Source organism: Coenobita brevimanus, chromosome 15 (genome assembly GCF_032717465.1).
Source record: "Coenobita brevimanus isolate Jiangsu-jjx chromosome 15, ASM3271746v2, whole genome shotgun sequence".
NCBI lineage: Eukaryota > Metazoa > Arthropoda > Malacostraca > Decapoda > Coenobitidae > Coenobita > Coenobita brevimanus.
Genome location: NC_136968.1, coordinates 24782615 through 24791626, shown reverse-complemented (window position 1 = coordinate 24791626; position 9012 = coordinate 24782615).

The following is a 9012-nucleotide window of genomic DNA, read 5'->3' as shown; positions in this document are numbered from 1 at the left end:
TTATGATCGGTATAAATGACTATGGGGTCAAAACCAGAACACAAATAAAATGAAAAATGCTGTAAACCCAAAATCAAGGCCAAAAGCTCTTTCTCAATAGTTGAGTAATTCTTTTGAGGTGGAGTGAACTTCTTACTGTAATAAGATACAGGGTGTTCAATACCCTGATCATCCTCTTGCAGCAAAACAGCCCCAGCTCCTGTATCACTTGCGTCAACAGCCATCTTAAAAGGCTTAGCAAAATTTGGAGTAGCGAGCACTGGCTGACTTAATAGGATAGCTTTAAGTTTGTTGAAAGAGGATTCACAGTTATCGGTCCAGACAAATTTAACTCCCTTTTTCAGTAGGTCTGTAAGTGGTGATACAAGAATTGAAAAGTTAAGAACAAATCTCCTGTAATAACCTACCATTCCCAAAAATCTTTGTAGCTCTTTCCTACTTTTAGGTCTGGGAAGATCACTTATAACCTAAACTTTAGCTCCTGGTGGTGCAACATGTCCATCACCAATTACGTACCCAAGGTACTTAACTTTAGCTTGACCAAACTCACACTTTAATAAATTAGCTACAAGATTAGCCTGAACCAAACGCTCAAGAAATTTACTGACATGGCTTAGGTGATCTTTCCAGTTGTCACTGAAGATTAATACATCATCAATATAAACAACACACCCTGCCAAACCCTCTGTTACTACATTCATGAGCTTCTGAAATGTGGCTGGTGCATTCTTCATACCATATGGCATTACAGAACATGCAAAAGTCTTTCCTAGTGTTACAAAACATGAGATCTCCCTAGCACGTTCAGTCATAGGTACTTGCCAGTATCCCTTTAACAAATCAAACTTACTTATGTACCTAGCCTTTCCGATCTTGTCTATGCAATCTTCCACGCGAGGGAGAGGGTAAGTGTCTGTTTTGGTTATCTGATTAACACGTCTGTAGTCGATGCAAAGCCGCTGTGACCCACCTGGCTTAGGGACTAGAGTGACAGGAGAACTCCACTCGCTCTGACAGGGCCCAATCATCTTGTGGTCCAACAGGTAGCCAAGCTCCTTCTCGATGAGAGGAACTTTCACTGGGTTCACACGGTAAGGAGGCAGTTTAATTGGCTTTGCGTCTCCAACATCGACATCATGCATCAACACAGTAGTTCTTCCTGGAGTGGCACGGAACACTTGCGGGTACTCCTGCAGTAATGCCAAAAACTCCTGCCTTTCCTCGGGAGGTAGATGAGAAAGCTTAGTCTGGAGATCATTCATGATATCAGGATTCTTCCCCAAACTATCACTCAGGCTCATACTGCATGGGAGAGCTTCACTTGCAGACTCGGGTGGAACAGCTACAGTGCAGACTGGATTATTTTCGTCCCGCCTGTGATATAACTTTAGCATGTTGATGTGACATAGTTGCTTGTTCTTTCTACAATTTGGTGTGGCGATGACATAGCTGACATCACTGAGTTTCTTCTCCACGAAATAAGGATCACTAAACTTGGCTTGAAGAGGTTGCCCATGAACCGGTAGCAGAATCAAAACCTGATCTCCTGGCTGAAAGTGGCGTAACCTGGACTTCTTATCATACCAAGTCTTCATCTTCTCCTGAGCAGCTCCTAAATTCTCTCTCGCCAGTTGTAAAGCAGTGGACAGCCGTTCTTTGAACTTCATCACATACTCCAGCAGGTTGACGTCATCTTCCTCCGACAGCCAGCATTCCTTGAGTAGCTTAAGGAGTCCTCTTACTTCATGGCCAAACAGTAGTTCAAAAGGTGAGAAGCCCAGTGATTCATTTGGAGATTCTCTTGCGGCAAACACAACGAATGGAAGACCTTTATCCCAGTCTTTCTGATGTTCCAAACAGTATTTCTTGAGCATCGATTTGAGTGTTTGATGATATCTCTCCAACGCTCCTTGGGTCTGGGGATGGTAAGCTGAAGACGTGATCTGGGTGATGCCCAACTCTTTCAGAGACTGCTTGAAAACATTTGACATGAAAATACTTCCCCGGTCTGACTGTACCTCCTTGGGCAGACCAAACTTTGTGAAGAACCCTAGCATTTCCATAACCACGTTTTTTGCTGAGATATTTCCAAGTGGAATGGTTTCAGAATAACGAGTAGCCATATCAATCAGGGTCAACACATAAGAAAATCCTGAAGAAGTCTTAGGAAGAGGGCCCACAATATCCACCAATACACGGGTGAAAGGCGCCTCAAAAGGAGGAATGGGAACTAGAGGTGCAACCTTTTCGGTCTGATTACACTTCCCCACAACTTGACAGGTGTGACAAGACTTACAATACCAGGAAACATCCCTGAAGATACCTGGCCAGTAGAAGTGTTTCAAAATGCGTGCCACAGTCTTCCTCACTCCAAGGTGTCCTGCCAAACTGGAATCATGAGCCACTCTAATGGTATCCTGCCTACAAACACGACGGATGACAACTTGATGTACAACCTCCCATTCACAGTCGGCTGATGCTGTTGGGGGTCTCCATTTCCTCATAAGTACTCCTGACTTTATATAATAACAAGTAGAAGCACCAGCTGACTCTTCCTCACTGCAAGCAGAGTTAGCTAGACCTTTTAACTCAGGGTCAGCAACCTGCAACTCAACCAACTCTTGACGAGACAAATTATCAACACTACGGGGAACTGCCTCATCTGGTGAGTGGTCCAAATTAGCAAGAAAAGTGTCAGCTAGGATAACATCATCATCATCGTTATCCTCTAAATCACCAGTAACTTTAGACTTAGCCCTAGTGACAGCACATGCAGGGAACACATCAGGGACATCACAATCCTTAGACGCAGCCACTGGCTCACTAGACAACTGAGGAGCTGGACACACTTGACTTCCACCAATATCATTTCCAAGTAAGAAAGTTACACCTGACACTGGGAGTGTCTCAACCAACCCAACCATAAGGGAACCATTAACAAAACCAGACTCTAAATTCCCTCTGCACAGAGGGACAGAGAAGTAATTATTCCCTACATCTTGAAAGATTACAGTTTCATCAGAGGAATTAACATTAGAGCCTAGAACACTGGTCAGCATAAGGGATTGGCAAGCACCTGTATCACGATATATTTTAACTGATTTCCTGTCATTATTGTCCAGAGGACTGACAAAACCATCAGACAGGAAATTAGCACATGAACTCTTGAGAGTGTCACCCACGTTACTGCTCAAAAGAGGAGCTCCATCATGAGAATTTAAGTTACCCCTCAAAGCAGGTTCAGTTAACTCGGTTAAAGAATTATGGGAGCTCTCAAGGGTGGACACTAGACCAATTGACTGAATATTTAAAGACTCCTTTTTGTTCACATCACGCTGTCTCCTGAAACATTTCTCCGTAGTATGACCAAGCTTACCACAATAAGTACATTTACTTGTCTGAAATCTAGAGGTGAAGCTGGTATTTACTTCCTGAGAAACATCATCTTTATTCTCTTTCCTGTTACTCGTACCTGTACTCTGAGTAGAGGCAACGTACTTACTCTCAGCTTTCCCTTTTTCTCTAGAATATCTCTTGTGAGTGAGAACATATTCATCAGCTAGAACTGCAGCATCAGACAAATTATCTATTCTTCTCTCATCAAGATATAGGCTTACATCTTTATAAATACACCTCTTGAAGTCCTTCAGCAAAATCATCTGCTTAAATTTACCAAAATCAGAATCCACATTCTTAGAATTTAACCACTGCTCTAACAGATCTTATTTGATTTTTGCATACTCAACATGGGATTGCTTATCTTGTTTATAAGTTGTCCTAAATTTTACTCTATAGGCTTCAGGAACAAGCTCATAGACCTTAAGAATCAAGCTCTTAACTACATCATAATTATCAGATTGATCCTGAGGCAAAGATGCATAAGTTACTTGAGCTTTACCAGTGAGAACAGTTTGAAGGAGTACTGGTCAATACTTTTTGGGCCAATTAAAACCTGTATCTACCCTCTCAAACAACTGAAAATACTTTGTTAAATCAGATTTATTAAAAGGAGGGACAAGTTTAACATTTTTAGCCACATCAAAATCATCAGAGCTAGATGATCCAGTTCCACCTTGTTTCATGCGATACTCATGGTCTGCCTGAATCCTAGCAATTTCAACTTGTGCCTCAGCCTCCTTAGCACGAGCCTGAAACTCCGCCTCCTTAGCATGAGACTCTGCCTCCTTAGCCTGAGACTCAGCCTCCTTAGCACGTGCTTGAAATTCAGCTTCCTTCACACGAGCCTCCTGCAGGGCTAGCTGTAACTTAGCTATATCAATCTGCGTTTGCTCATTTGGAGGAGTTACATTAAACAAGCTTTTATTAATCACGCCAACAATTTGATCTTTAGAATGATGAGAGCGAACAGCAATTCCCAATTGTTGAGCAACAAGCTTAAGTTCATTCTTTGTTCTGTTTTCTACATCACATACTGTTTGCACATTTGACAAAAAATCTTTGACTTCATCAAGTGTAGTAATAGTAGACATCATGAATAAATCACAGTCACAAAATATCAAGCAATATCTTTATGATAATATCCTGAATATCCTGATATGAGGTCGCCAAATTTATGTTACGGAACAGAGAAAGATAATGTACACTTTACGTGAGAATACTAAAAATCACTACTGTCCCGTAAAGTTCCAGGTTCAAAACAAAAGAGTTAGGTAATATTACAAGTTAAAGTTTAATGCTCAAACTAACAACAAAACATTCAGGACTTATAAGGATAATGTAATTGCAAAAAACAGGTTAAATATATGGTTAACTGCAATAGCCTCTATTTACACGAAATTAACAAGAGTAAATTTATTTAAGTCAGCCCTGATAAAATGAAAATACACTGGATAATGCTTAGTTAACACAAGATATATTATTACAGATACAAAATATTATGAACAATGGCTAACAATAAGAACCTTACATGAATTACAAAAAAACCTCACTAGGCCTACAAATTAACAACTTATGCTATACAGTACAAGAACAAAATGCAATAACACTTATACTCAAATTACACAGCTGCTAGATGGTTGGAGACTTCCTGAGCACTCACAATAATAACTGTACAGGGGAGGACAGAGATGTGAACAAAATGAGGAGTAGATCTAAGTGGCAATTAATGTAGAGACTGAGCTCATTATATAGGGGCCGGCAGAGCTTGATACAACTTGTAAGAAGGACGCGCAAATGAAGCCATGGGGACAAAGAAATGACAATCCCGCTCTGAACAACAGAAAGAACGGCTTACTCTACTATAACGGTAGAAGGGGGGGAGTGAGGTAGAACACGCTCGTGATCAAACAGGCAGCACACTGTACATTAGAATTACACAAAGGATGATGAAATAATAGGCTATGTAACAATATATATATATATATATATATATATATATATATATATATATATATATATATAGATAGATAGATAGATATATATCTTATCTCATCAGCCGTTTGAGTGTCCATTGTAGGATCGGCCTATCCCTACCGAAGTCGGGACGATATAGCCAATGTATCTCTACTAAATGGCTTAGGCTGTCTGGTAGAGATTGTATGTAGGGTGAGAAGTGCTTGTAAGTGTAATTGGTGTTGGAGTGGCTCTGGATGTGTGTGTAGTCTGTGAACGAAGTGTAATCGGCCCGCGCAAGTCAACTGGGTGTAAGCATACTTTAGTATGTGACACTGGTTCAACCACAGCACCCCTGATGTCCGCCAATGCAGTACGTGACCAGAAGAATGCTCCCAAAGTTTATTACCCTGGCGGGGTGCGAACCCTTGTTCTTCAGTGTACAAAAACGCACACTGTACCACAGAGGCTCTTATATATATATAAATATATATATATATATATATATATATATCCATCATCCAATCCTACATTGCCCCATGAGGATCGTAGAAGCCCGGGGCTAGGCAGTTGGTCCCGACATTTAAGATGAGTGACCAGTCTCACTCATCCCTGAGTGGCATTACATGAGGAATCAACCCCAACCACCCCTTGGATATAAACCTTCACCGGCTCAATCCGATTGGAGCGCAATAATTACCCACTAACCCACCAGGCGCCAAAATTTGGTCATATGGTTACCACCCAGCGTAGTAAATGGTTTCCTGGTGCACTGGAAACATATGAGAGAGAGAGAGAGAGAGAGAGAGAGAGAGAGAGAGAGAGAGAGAGACTAAAAAAACAGAAATAAAAATGAAATTGTCTATTTTTGTTTGAAAACATCTGTATAATTCTATTTATCTATCTATCTATAGCCCGACGACCTAATCCCGCAAAGGGTGGCCACAGACAACACGCCTCCAAGTCACTCTGTCACCCACCATTCGACTACCCTCCCCCCAACTCACTCCCCCCTTCCTAATATACCTCTCAACTCCATCCCTCCACCTCATCCTCGGTCTACCCCTCCCTCTCCCTCCCTCCACCTCACCTACATACACCCTTTTAGTCAGTCTTTCATTCTCCATTCTCTCCACATGTCCAAACCACCTCAGTGTATTTCTCCTAATCTTTTCAACCACATCCACATCTACCCCACAACGTTCCTTCACTTCTTCATTCGTCAACCTGTCCCTCCACGTCATTCCACATGCTCCTCTCAAGTAACTCATTTCCACTGCTCTCACTCTTGACTTGTTTCCCTCTTGCAAGGTCCACGCCTCGCTTCCATACGTCAGGGTAGGGATCACAATACCATCATGCAGTGACTTCTTAACTTCCATTCTCACCTCCCTATTTCTCATCACTGCTTTCAGTGTACCAACAACCTTTCTTCCCTGCTGTACCCTTTCACGTACTTCATCCCCCAAAGTTCCATCCGTACTCATCACACTACCCAAGTACTTGAATGCACTCACATTTTCCATATCCTCACCATCCAACCTCACTGCACACTCTGTGACTTCATTCCTCTCAAACACCATAACTTTACTTTTGTTTACATTAACTTTCAGCTTCCTCCTCCTTCACACTGTCCCAAATTCATTCACCAAACCTTGCAACTCCCATTCATCTTCACTCAACAATACTGTATCATCAGCAAACAGCAACACCGGAATCTTCCAAATCTCACCCTCATTCATTAGGGCCACCCCCACATCCACTGCCCTACCTTGCACCTCCTTTACAACCCCATCCATATATATATTAAACAGCCATGGAGACATCACACACCCCTATTTCAGTCCCACATTGAGATCAAAGAACTCACTCAGCTCACCATCCACTCACACCGTAGCCCTAGCTCCCTCGTACATACTCTTCACAGCACTCAGCAATCTGTATAATTATCCTTAGATTTTTTCCACCGCCTACTCAAAGCAAGATCACTCACACGTAATAAATGTAATGTGTTCCTTGGCCTTCCCACACAAACAGGACGGATGAAGTAAACTATTTCAGTGTCTTTATCTCCACATGCGTCGGTGTTGAGACGGTCGTGGTGATGGCTGTTGTTGTTATTGTTGTTGTTCTTCTTTGTTTGTGTTTATGTTTGTGTGTGCGTGTGTGTGTGTGTGTGTGTGTGTGTGTGTGTGTGTGTGTGTGTGTGTGTGTGTGTGTGTGCGCGCGTTTCAGTGGGAGAATAGTCAACTCATAAATCACTTATTGATTCATATCAGACTTCTTCATTTCCCTTTATTTGTGTATTGTAACTTGTTATTTGTATACATATTTTCATCACAACCGCATAATGTCCACGTATTTCCTTCATTAATATGTAATAATACTTGCCAATATCTATATAAATATCCGTTTCATCTCAAATTTCGCATTCGTCGTGTGACTGAAACTGTTCCGGTATTTGCTGCTCTGTCTGTGGTGGCGAGAGGTTCGGGGTATTAACATGTCATCCAGAAAGAGCTGACCGAGGCTTGAGCCTTCCACTTTGGGTGTAGTACGAACTTCTGAACGGAGCTGTACAACAAGAAAGAAAGGTTGCTGGTTCCTTGAAAGCAGTGATAAGAAACAGGGAAGTGAGCATGGAGGTGAAAAAAGTTACTGCATAACAGTATTGTGAAACTAATTCTAACGCATGGAGTGAAGCTTGGACCTTGTCGGATGGACACAAGTCAAGAGCGAGAGCAGTGGAAATGAGTTATTTGAGAGGAGCCTGTGGAGTCACATGGAGAGACAGACTGAGAAATGAGGAAGCGAAGGAGCGTTGTGGTGTGGATGTGGATGTGACAGAAAGAGTTAGGAGAAAGACACGGAAGTGGTTTGGCCATGTGAAGAGGATGGAGAGCGAGAGACTGACGAGGAGAGTGTATGCGAGTGAGGTGGGGGGGGGGAGGCCGAGGATGAGATGGAGGGATGGAGTGGATAGGTATATGAGAGAGGGACGTGTGAGCTGGGAGCAGGGCAGTGAAATGGCGGGGGACAGGCGACATGGAGGCAATTTGTTTGTAGCCACCCCTTATGGGATTAGGGCGTTTGGCAACAGATAGATAGATAGATTCTTTTCCAGATTATCAACTCCTTACAAACTTCCGTAAGAAGGGTGGCACCTGTTGTTATATTAAATCTGAATTAGCAGTTGACACTGTTTTGAACTTCACCTAATTTTGATTACTATTACATCACACCAAAAATATTCCCTCACACTTCCTAGAACCAATACTTCTCTTTTATTAACTTCATGTCTAGGGCCTGGGGCCTAGGAGGTTAATAATGACATTGCTTTTTGCTCACTCACAAAAATTACTTTCACCAAATCTCTCGGTGCTCTCCGATTCGAATCAGAAATAATAAATTCAGAGTTTCTTTAGCTGGGTGTTCTATTGGTCAGGATTCAGTAAAAAATGTCAAAGAAAGGCCAAACAGGAGGTATTATTTGTTTTGGAAAGGCAAAACCTGGTTGCACTCAGCAATCGTAAGAAAATGGTGCTGTGTTACGCAGTCTTGGACCATTACTTCTTGCACAGCCGGCTGTTACGCTAATCTGCCTTATAAAAAATAGTTTCCTCAATATACGTAAAAAGTATTGGGAATTACGGGTTGTCT